General features: G+C 42.4%; 1 protein-coding gene across 1 annotated transcript in view; it reads right to left on the minus strand.

The window, feature by feature from the left end:
• LOC124616598 (hemicentin-1) overlaps positions 1-12,695 on the minus strand; it is a 1,150,083-nt gene that overhangs the window by 1,061,425 nt on the left and 75,963 nt on the right. The gene's annotated exons all lie outside the window — the stretch shown is intronic.

Genomic DNA, 12,695 nt, shown 5'->3' on the forward strand with positions numbered 1-12,695 from the left:
GCCAACCTTGTGTGAATGCTCTGTAAAGCTAATCATTTGCATATCACAACATTTTCTTCCTGTCGGTTAAATTTCGCGTCTGTAGCACGTCATCTTCGTGGTGTAGCAGTTTTAATGGCCAGTAGTGTATTAATGAAATATCAGTTATTAGAATTGTCTTTTATTAAAGAAATATCAATTACACTCTGTCATCGTGTCATTTCCTGTCCATCCCACGCATGAAGTCCTCGAGTCACCACCGCACGGGCATTCGGAAGCACGGAATTAGTGGCGGGTGAAATCGCTAGCGAGGGGAGCTGAGACCGCTGGTGGACGTTCCGCATTCTCAGACGGGGACAGAGGACGCAGCCAGCGACAGGTCGGAATGACGGCCGTCAGGGACACGTGGCCACCAAGCCAGAGGAGGAGGCCGGTTTTTGTGACGGGAGGAGCCGTTAATCAACTGACGGAGGCAGCTGGCGGTCAAGCGTTCTTATCGCCGCGTTAGCGCCCAGCGCCGGTCTGCCTCCTCCATTCACCGACTTCCCAGGACAGGCCTGGCCAAACAGGGCCAGTGCTCCAGCGACGTGCGCTGAGCCCTGAGGGGGTGGAGCTGTAAGGCGGGAAAGAACGGTCGCAACTAGACCAGTGCAATCCGCGAGACAGCCTGACAAATAGACTTCCCCGTCTTGTCGCAGGCCCCGCAGACTGCTCCCAGTATGGCGTAAGGTTAACGTACTGCATTAGGTATACTATGTCTTCAATGCACCAGTCACAAAGAGGGCAAAAGACATATTATACAATGCGGATTCGTTGTTTATTTACTTTTACGTATAATTACAGCAACCACAATGTCAAAATGGTGTAATTTTCTTCTGAGGAGACTGCAACATTATCCTTATTTGAACACCTTTATCCTCTCAATGCAAATCACAGATTTGGTCGAAAAAATTCATTCATTCAATTGCAAATAAAAGTATTAAAAAATTAATTTACACTCAAAGACAGGAGCATTTCCCGTACGATTTGAATACCTTAATCCTCACAGTGAAAGTGGGAATACATCTGACTAACAGACACGATGGACAAAATTGATGCATCCAAACGAAAATAAAACCAATGAAAAATTCAGTTTCATCTTCTTGATGGATTATTTTCCGGAATCGACATTACCAATTATTTAAATATCTGAAACTTTTCAATGTAAGGAGAGAAACTAACTAAGACAACAATTAGACTTTCAAACCAGGTTGATGCTTTATTGCTTGATTTCCAGATGACGTAAGACACAGTACCACACAGTCGCTCTAATAAACATATCGACTGCCAACGCAATATCAGACCAACAAAGTTGGTACCGAGCGAGGTGGCGCAGTGGTTAGCACACTGCACTGGAGGACGGGGTTCAAAACCGCGTCCGGCCATTCTCATTTTGGCTTTCCGTGATTTCCCTAAATCGCTTCAGGCAAAAGCCGGGATGATTCCGTGGAAAGGGCACGGTCGACCTCCTTCCCCATCCTTCCCTACTCTGATGGGGCCGATGACCTCTCTGTTTGGTCACCTCCACTAAATCAATAAACCAGCCACAAAGTTGGTCTAATACTGGGTAGGCAGACGATTTGCTCATTAGGGCGACTGTATGGTACAGTGCCTTACGTCATCTGCAAATCAAGCAATAAAGCACAGTGTATGTGTGTGTGTGTGTGTGTGTGTGTGTGTGTGTGTGTGTGTGTGTGTGTGAGAGAGAGAGAGAGAGAGAGAGAGAGAGAGACAGAGAGAGAGAGAGAGAGAGAGAGAGGAGGAGACGTAACGAATAACGTAGAAAGCTCCACTAGGCTGGTCGAAGATGATACTATTAGAGAAATCGCACTGCACAAGCTTGTAGCGAATAGAAGGACAATCTGAGTAGGATCGACACCTGGGCAACGGTTGGCAGTTTACCCTCAACATAAACAAATATAACATACTACGCACAAACGAATGTAAAGATTGTTTACTGTTTAACACCGCCGAACAGTCACACTGGAATCAGTCACAATCATTAATACGTGTTAAACTCCAATATCTGAAGTGTTTAATAAATATGGGGTCTGCCTCTGCTAATAGTACAGAGCGGTAATTAACTGATGATCACATCTTACTTACTTAATTATTCAGTTATGGCTGCTGAAAGAAGTTTTCGCATTTCGTTTGATGGGCGTGTAGGACCTTCTAGAAAGTCAATACTGCGACGTGTGGAATCCCATAGGACCAGTAGCAGTTTAATTGACGTTACACTGTAGGCAGTGCCGAAAAGGTGAAAGCTACAATCATAAACAGCCCAAAGAAATCTGCAAGAAGGTTGTCACAACAAACTGATGTCAATAGAGGAATATCTGTAGTCATTTCCTCATAAACTTCAAAATCCTACAAGCTGAAACCAGCTGATTTTCAAAGTCGTTTGGTGCTACGGAACACAATGACTGGATTTAATTTAGCCAATCAGAGTTTTGGACAGAGGCTCATAATACTTGATGAACCACTATTCCATTTATCCGGTTACGTGAGATTACGTACAGGATAAAGCCCATGTGAGATTCATGAACTCCCTTTGCATATTCACTATGTTAGGGTGTATGTATATTAGTGCAAAGCTACTGTACAGCGTCCAATATCAACATCATGGAAAACAGGTCAGCATTTTTTGAATCGAAAATGGTGTTAGTGAAATTGTTATTAGCCATCGTTACAGGCAACTGCTTAGAGAAATTTTTATTTCTCAGTTGCTGCATCGGAACCCCGATTTTAGGAACATGTTCTTCCAGCAATATGGTTCAACAAGACAGACGAGATATGAAACAAGGAAACTGCTGCAACAAATATTTCCCAGTTATGTGTATGGTGACACTGAATGGCCTCCCCCTTTCGCAGACTTCTCTGTTCCAGATTTTTATGGGGCTCTTTCAAGTATAAATTTCGTTTCAATGAACTAAACGGTTTAGAAGATCTGAAAGCAGCCTCAAGGAATAATATTCAATTAATGTCATATGTAACAGTTGCAAAAGACATGGATATACCGATAGTTCGCAGTTAGGGATGCGAACGATTCAGTGGAGGATATCTAAAGTACAGAATTTTCAAAAAACAGGGAATGTTTATTTTATTTTCATGTATCTTATAACTTACTACTTCAGTTTTGTAGCTGAAAGTTTGACACGAATACAATTACATGTGAATGTTTAGCTATCGTTCTTACCTAGCAAAGAGAGAAATTTGCAACAGTGGCACATTATTAAACACTGAACAAGAATCTTAACGATAAAACCTGGTTACAAAAATGAGGTGCTTATATTCGCCGTCTGGAACGAGTTCAAGCGTATTCCAAGCACGTCTCCCTGTTTCCACGACCAGAAGCATACGCGCTTGCATTGCCTTGCGGAGTATATAAGTAGATGCTAGGGCGGACGCAAATGTCTCACTCTCACAATGCAGTGGGTCCAATCAGCGGCTGAGCGACTACGACGGAGGAGTGTACCAGGAGCGTATATCTTGACCACGCCTGTTCTAGGGCTATTTTACGCCCACAACGATGCCTCCTGATTTTACGCGATGCAGTGAAAAGTGAGCTTTTTAAATGTTTTTGCAAAAACGTAGTAAGAATCTCATAAATCTAAAACGTAATCTCTCCGTACACTTCGCGAACAGATTTTCATAGTAGCAAATCACTCAGTTTGTCTTTAAATTCAGAGAATGATTTTACATTTATTAAGTGTGAAACATCGGCGTAATTTATTGTAACTGAAACCACAGTAGGTATTCTGTGCGCCGTCGAACCAAGATGTTACTAGTTCAGTCACTTACAAGAATGGTAGCTTTGTCGAAGTTATTGTGAGAGTTTCTTTTTTTTTTACTGTAGCCAATGCCAGCATTGTTTGTTTCCTAGGGGATACTCAGAATAAGTTGACTCCATTTTCGAAGTTACTGAAGTGGCCCAAGAGCCATGGGATTCCCACAACGACAGTAGGCACTTCCTTGCTGGTTTTGACGCAAATAGTAGCGATTCGAGGACATGCCACAAAACACTAGCAAGTATAGCACAAGAAGACTATTCGTTACTGACGTAGAAGCTATCTAAACATGGTAAAGACATATTACGTTTTGGAAGCTACCCTGCGCAAGAGGTATCTAGGAGCCTGCCGTATTGCAGTTGTTTCCACATGTGGCCAAGCCAGCTAGTTGCGTTTTTGTGTTTCACCACGAACGCCACTTCTGCAATGTCCTCAATACGTTGCAAGTGTTGTGGTCGAAACAGTGTTGGTGTATTATGTCGGAGCTAAGTGAATTCTAACTTAGGCACATTGTTCGTGCTCATATGATGGGTGCGTCCGTAACCTAGATAGCTGAAGATTTAGGCGTTTCAAGGGGCATCATATCGAAAATTTATATTGCACACAGGAAATCAGGAAAATCATAATTCGCCCGGTCACAACGCTGACGAAAGTGTGTGTTGAGTGATCATGACAGACGCTTACTGGATTGTGGCAAAAAAATAAGTGGACAACAGCTGCAAAAGTCACTGCAGAATTGAATGTCGCAACCGGGAATCCTGTTAGCACCAAGACAATACGAAGGGAGATCCGTCGCATGAAGAGGAAATGGAGTCTCCGTAGGCGTTCAGAATTGGGAAATATGTGTAAATGGAAGACACAATTTATTGAAACATATAATTCGGAATTTAATCATGGCGAGAAGGTTACTAACCAAGAGGGCACAGGGTCCTTTGATTCATATACTAAACTGTTGCCAACCTTTAGGCACTATACTATTAGAAATGTTTTTTAAACATAAATACAATAATGTCATTCTTAATACGGTTAGAGTATATATGTGTAGGATTAACGTTAGGGTTGACCGTATAATGAACGATAACCAGGGATCTAACAAATTCTTTGTAGAACAGGTTCGTATGGTAACAATCAGGCTGTATGTTAGTATTAATCTTGGCAAGTTTAGTTCGCAAGGATTCGATTCAGCTGGTGTTCCGTCGAGAAAGTATACTGGGAAAAATGCATATAAATTTGTCAGCTACAGTAAACCACAACAATCAGTGTCTGTAGACGAAGTTACGGACTGGCCATTAATTGAAAATAATTGTAACGCTAAGAATAAGGTTATTTTGTCTAAAACTGACATAGTGAGCCATAACACCGTGGCTGTGTACAATTAATGTAGGTTGATTCTTACAAAGAAGAAGACAGCAACCAGCCACTATTAATAATATTTATTTAAGCAAATAGCGCAGTAACCGATTTCGAACTGGCAAGTTCATCATCAGACGGCTGTTCACATGATTTGCAAGACACACTTTAAATAGACATGACGTAATGAAAATTAAAACGCAAATATAGGAGAACTGTAGGCTGGAAAGGCAATTGCTAAGTTGCAAATGTAGATTGTACAGTTGTCTGTTGAGGATCTCTTTCTTTTTTTTTTCTTTTTTTGTCTTTTCATAGACATGACATAATGAAAATTAAAACACAAAGATAGGAGAACTGTAGGCTGGCAAATCATGTAACCAGCCGTCTGACGATGAACTTGCCAGTTCGAAACCGGTTACGGCGCTATTTACTTAAATAAATAGCAGTATTAATAGTGACTGGTTGCTGTCTTCTTCTTTGTAAGAATCAACCTACATTAAGAACAAGGTGTTTGACGAAAATCCATTTTATATTGGTGTTCTGGTTAGTGGAAGTGAACCTAAGGCGACTGGTACATTTCAGAGTGAAGTAAAATATGTATCACACATGGTGAAAAATATTGTTCAACTAACAATCTGCAAAAGGGAAGGGTAACATTTTTAATAAAGGTATTTTTTTACAGCATATGTCTGTACTGGCGCTTTTTACCAGAACTGGGAACCCATCAGTTATTATTGTGGTTCCCTACGACTTGCATTCCTGCAATCAGACACAGATGCAAGAATAGACGAGCTGGCCATAACGTTCTACGATAATACGATCAATGTATCAGTGGCCTTATTGCGTTAGAAGAACTGTGGTCCAATAAGCCTAATTTTGACAGTTTCGGGAAGCATATTGAGCCTATGTTTATATGCCGAATGGAGTAAGGTGTGTGAACAGGTACTTTGACGTTGGGCAAATGAGGTATGACTCTGTGGAATACATATGAAAACCACTATATAATAAAACCTCAAGAGTCATCCTCAGACACGACGCCGAAGGCCATCCCAGGAAATGGCCTCGGGCAAGGAGGCCTTCTACTCCGGATGAACCCTACAGGCCGCAACCAGAAGTAAATCACCCATAAATTACGCGGATACCCATAACAGGAAAACATGGTGCAAAAGCCATAAAACTTGGATTATAGAGCAATGGAACAAAATAGCATTTGTTCGCAGGACTCTCATCTGACGCTGTTTCCAACTTCTGGCCGTGTTTACGTCCGAAGAGCGGGGCGGTTCGGTGATGATTTGGGCAATCATATCGTGGTGTTCCATGGACGCCATGGTGGCTCTGCAAGGTCGAATAACTGCGAAGGACTATGTGACTGTTTTGGCTGATCACGTTTATCCCACGTATAATGTTTGTTCCCCAAATGTAACATTGTGTTCCAAGACAACAGGGTCTCTGGTCGAACAGCTCGCATCGTGCACGACTTATTTTGTGAATCGAGGTTGTACTGTTACGTCTCCCCGGGCCACCACAGCCATCATATCTCAATATTACTGAGCCTTTATGACCTGCTTTGGAGAGAAAGATGCGTAACAGTTATCTACCTCCATCATCCTTAGCTGAACTTACCAGCATTTTTAAGAAAGAACGGTATTTGATTCCACTGAAAACAATACAGGACCTGTATTTATCCGTTCCGAGACGACTGATAGCTGGAAGCCAACGGTTTTCCTACACCGTGGTAAGCATGCTAATGTGTCATATTTCTGGTATTTCCGTATCTTTGTCCACCGCCTATACGTTGTATATTGAGGGAGATTTCAGATCACGGCGGTGCGTGTTCTCGTCAACCATGTGCACGAACGAAATATGACAAAGCGGGTGACATTAGGCAAATAAATAGAGGTTAAGTCTGGTTCATCGGTTTTGGGCGACAACCTAAAATTTATCTCCCATAATAACCAGTTTAGCATCGCTCTACACCTGTGTGAAAAAGCTTGAAATAACTAATTACACATGCTTGTGCTTAAGCCCTGTGGTTTGTTAAAAGACTCACCTATCGCTAATGTATCTACGTTAGAATAAAATAGAAAGAACAGCTTGTAACATGGATTCGTGGTATAAATCCAGTCAGCTGATTTCCGGAATAAATGATGAACATAAAGTGTACTGACTGATATAGCACCAACAGCTTTTACTGATTTTTCGGTAGGTACAGGTCTCTCTTTTAAGCTACACCTAGGCATTCAGGTTTGCACATCCAAAAAATACTATTATCTCCCGATATATTTGTAATTATTTCTAACCATTGTTAATACCGAGTTAGCTCTCTTATTGTGCTATCTTTCTCGTGTAGACGACTTCGCGTAATTAACTGGGCAAACGTCATTAGTTCACAGTTACTTCCCATAGCTGTCTTGCATGAATTGCTGGCGATTACTGTCGGGGCTAGTCCACTAGCAAACTTGAGAGATACGGACAGGCAGTAGGATTCTAGCGAATGAACTCTGTATTGCACACCATAATCGGAACGTCCTCTGGCGCGAGTAGGGTCCACCTCTGTAAGACGACTCAGAAATTCTAACTTGTGGGTGTGCCCTCCTAAGGCGATATCATCCGGCAGCTGTAATCGTCGCCGGTTGTCTCTCCACTGCTGTTCCTCAGGGAGAGCTTAAAGTTCCCGTTACCACGCGCAAGTCGTAACCTGGCTGTTACAGAGCTTACTGCTCTGGAATGGTTCTTACCTGCGCGCATCTTACATCCCTTGCTGGAACACACACACACACACACTACCAACTTGCCAACTTGTTCCCTCCCTCTGCTTCATTCTAACTCGCTCTCTCTCTCTCTCTCTCTCCCCCTCTCTCTCTCTTCTTCCTGTGTGCAAATAACAATGCACGGTTTTCTGAAAAAAACACATTTCCCTTTGCCAAAAAAAAAAAAAAAAAAAAAAAATTCTCCGTAAAATTACTGGCGTAAGTACACATACGAATCTTCGGACAAAAAAAAGAATCTTAATTTTGTGGACGACAGTGTACTATATTCTGCAGAAGTCTTTAACGCCCATTGCTAGTAAGTTTGAAGAGAAGTGTGTGATCAGTTTGTTTCACGTACTAACCTGCAAGCCTGCCGGTTAGCCGTGCGGTGTAACGCGCTGCTTCCCGAGCGGGAAGATGTGCCGGTCCCCGGCACGAATCCATCCGGCGGATGAATGTCGAGGTCCGGTGTGCTGGCCAGTCTATAGATGGTTTTGAAGGCGGTTCTCCATCTGCCTCGGCGAATGCAGAATGGTTCCCCTTATTCCGTCTCAGTTACACTATGACGGCGATTGCTGCGCAAACACTGTCTCCACGTCCGGTATACCGTAATTATTCTACCACGCAAACGTTTGGGGTTACACTCGTCTGGTGTGAGATGTTCCCGCGGGGGTCCACTGGGGGCCGAACCGCGCAATAACCCTGGGTTCGGTGTGGGGCGGCGGTGGGGTTGGTGGACTGCTGTAGACTGTTGTGGGGTTCGGAACCAATGAGGGCCACGGCAGAGACGAAGCCTCTCCGTCATTTCTAGGTCCCAGTTCCATACAATACAATACTAACTTCCATCTTTTTTTATTTACTCTAGTGCCCAGTGCACAGAACGAATTGTCCGTGTCGTTATGGAAATACGTCTTTCACCTAAAGTGTATAGGGATTTGATACACGTTTTTGCCCTTTGGTTACTTGGTCACATCGACCTACTAACGCTACCTTTATTTCTTCATTATCGTAATTCTCTACATGCCACGAATCAGTTAACAATGGGGGTTAAGAATATTGCAGGGTTACCCATTGTGGTTGTGATAGAACGTACAAATGAAGATGCACCATTGCATCCCTGCATTTTTGGAAAATACAGGCACGCTAATCTGCGTCTCTGCCGAGAAGCTGTCACCATTCATCGAAACTCAAATGAGCATGGAGGACGTTTGTAGATTTATATCTCGGTTATGGAATATTTACAAGAATAACTCAACCATCGATAAGCCCATTTTTCGCCAGAAGGGATACTCCAGACAACAGTTTCGGCGCGCTTTTCGAGTTACATCTGTGAATCAAAAAGCGCAGCTGTAAGAAAAAATATCGTCCAAAAAGAATGGTTACCTATTTCTACAAGAGCTGTGCTTTGTCGCAACTGGCATGGTCCTGAACGAGCACAAGATGAAACGTACTTTTTACCTTATGAACTATCAATGCACCCAACCAAATTCTATTAATGAGACTCTCTGTTAGTTCGGAAAATGCAGTACGTTTCTGTCTTGCCGCACTATTTAAAATAGATGGGATGACCAAAAAAATGGCTCTGAGCACTATGGGACTCAACTGCTGTGGTCATAAGTCCCCTAGAACTTAGAACTACTTAAACCTAACTAACCTAAGGACAGCACACAACACCCAGCCATCACGAGGCAGAGAAAATCCCGGGAAACGAACCCGGGAACCCGGGCGTGGGAAGCGAGAACGCTACCGCACGACCACGAGATGCGGGCGGGGATGACCACTGGCACCGTCTAAGATCAGGGCAAATGATATCTCAATGCAAGAAACAGTACTGACTTACATCCTTACTACTTTTCTTTTCTGTGGCTACGATATCAGACGGGTTGTCTGAATCAGCACACCTAATCATTTAACTGTCAGATACATGATGTAACTTTGGCGACTCTCTCTGACGAGTCTGTGAGCACATTCACTGTAGAGCAAGACGCAACACGCAACTCCAGATGACTGTTAAGTTTCGTTACCTTCCTCCAGAGACTGCTGTTATATCCTGCCGATTGTGCCACTACTGTTCAGACATTGTGAGCAGATGGGTCGTCGAATACTTTCGGAGACAACATCGGACGCAACGTCAGAGAACATCGACGATGCCTTATTTCGTTTAACAGTTGTGAAAGATCAAATGCTCTATCGAAATCTGCGCGAAAATAAGAATTGTAAGAGTTCCCGTTAGCTTTTGGTTGTGAATGCCACATATAATGGCATGAGCTTCGTAATTTTCGACAGATATTTGGTACAGTTTTAAACTGTAAGACAAGACCATTCGGAAATTCTGGCCAAATATACGGTTACTTGAAGATTTCTATTCGGCGGATAGCAAAAAATGGTTCAAATGGCTCTGAGCACTATGGGACTCAACTGCTGTGGTCATCAGTCCCCTAGAACTTAGAACTAGTTAAACCTAACTAACCTAAGGACATCACACACACCCATGCCCGAGGCAGGATTCGAACCTGCGACCGTAGCAGCAGCGCGGCTCCGGACTGGAGCGCCTAGAACCGCACGGCCACCGCGGCCGGCTGGCAGATAGCACTGCGTCGTTTTAGACAGTCATATAATTAAAAGTGACCGTTCTTCACTTAGGTGTACTAGAAACTTATCGCGTACACAGTTGCACTGCAGTTTTACTGTTAAAAATCACATAAGAGAAAAATAAACAGCTACTTTTAAGGTGGATCTTCTTGTCGTTCAATGAAAATCCGTCCAGTTTGTATTTGAAAGATGTGGGATAAAACTGAAAATGATACAGGAAATCATTTCCGTAATAATATACTAGTCAGATTTCACTGGAACTAGGAGATTAGAATTTGATAATCGTAATGATTGTGGAATGTACTCTTAACTGGAGACGAAGCTACCGGAGCATTTCAGAATAGCTTCAAATCAACCGGAACTTCTGATAAAGAATAAATTAACGGTGGTGGCTGCGTTCCTGCAGTCTAATCGGCAGATCTGACTTAAGTATGGTTTGGTTTATCTATCTCTTCGAAAAAGAATATTGTAACTACAGTTTGGTATAAATATTTCGATGTTATAAATTTCGCTGTTGGTGAAAACTAACAACGCCAATACACTATTATTTTCACAATTCCAGGAAATTCATCCAAATTTGGCACCTCATTTGACAAAACACAGTTGTTATACCATCAGAAAGTACAATGTGCATTGAAAGAACGGTTTTACGGTGGGATCAGATGTGACCACCGATTTACCGCACCCACGATTTACAGGATGTCTCCTAATCAAAATTTGAGTTTTTAATACTTGAGGAAAATCTGATGTGGAGTTTCTCCTCTACGCATTTTATGGAAACCAGTCCCGTCGCTGCGTCCGCACTTTCTCTCCGGGAAGAAGAATTCCCCGCGGAAACTTCCGAAGAAATGTTAGAGACGACAGGCTCTGGAGAAATCTGGTATTCTGTAGCAGATTTAATTCTTTCCTTTACTCTGCTCCGACTTATTTGCATATTTTTGCATGGCAATGAACAGTAATTAGAAAATAATTTCTTTCTTTATGGATCGTACTGATAAATGCCAAAATGTTGAAGTTTAATCACCTCTGGTTCGAAACTTCGCGCCTGGAATCCGGATTTGTCTCGATAAGCCAGATTGTGCCTAATTATGTAAACAATTAACGACGGCAGCACGTAACGGCCACTGACACACGCATGTCGTTTCTCGCTTTCACACCATCATTACTCACAAAAAAAAATATCTACAGAAATGGTGTATTAATCGTTCTAGTAGCAGTACGCCTGTTATGAGAGCAAATTCATTGCTGTGGGAGTGAGGAAATTTGGACGATAATTTCTATGTTTCTATAGTACATGACTAATCTGCATTTCACAATTAACTGCTTGGCAGAGGGTTTATAGAATCACTGTCAAACTGTTTCTCCAACGCACCACTCTCAAATATCAAGCGGAAAAAGTAAATCTTTCCGTGAGGGCTCTTATTTCTCTCATTTTTTTAGATGTTCATTTCTTCCTACGTAAATGGGAGTCCAAAAACACTTTCGGATATGGAGGATATAGTCACTGATTGAAATTTTGTGACTGAAAAGATCTCATCGCAACGAGAAACCGCTTTGTTTTAATGACTGCTATTCCAACTTGCTTACCCCTTTTTTGCAATAATATAAAACTAGCTGCTGTTCTTTGAACTTGTTTAAGGTTCTCCGTCAATTATATCCCGAATGGATCCCACATCACGCAGAAAGACTCCAGAGGAGGACGGGTGAAAGTAATGTACGCAATCCCTTTAGTGGTTTTGTTGCCAACAAACCGCTGTTTCAGTTCGCATACCGGGCAACATTTTCTGTGTGATGTTTCCAATTTGAGTTGTTCGTAGCTGTAATTTTTTGTTACCAACAAATATTTCATCTCTTCAAAAGCTCATTTATTTAAAAAAAATTCCCCTACTTATTTCCATGACATAGCTTCTATTTTCTCTCATTAATAATCGTCCTAAGTACTTAAAGGTATTGCTTTTTTTTCCAAAATCTTTCCTTCTAATGATATCTTGCTAGAAGCTTCATGCTTTCGGAGCCGTCACAAGACGTCACTCAGCTGCAGCAATTTGAAAAGCCGTGCGAAGTAGCGTTGTAAAACTACCTATCGGGCGTTACGTAGTAACAAGAAACTCTAAGGACATCACACACATCCATGCCCGAGGCAGGATTCGAACCTGCGACCGTAGCAGTCCCGCGGTTCCGGACTGCAGCGCCAGAA

The sequence above is a fragment of the Schistocerca americana genome, chromosome 5 (genome assembly GCF_021461395.2).
Source record: "Schistocerca americana isolate TAMUIC-IGC-003095 chromosome 5, iqSchAmer2.1, whole genome shotgun sequence".
Classification (NCBI taxonomy): Eukaryota; Metazoa; Arthropoda; class Insecta; order Orthoptera; family Acrididae; genus Schistocerca; species Schistocerca americana.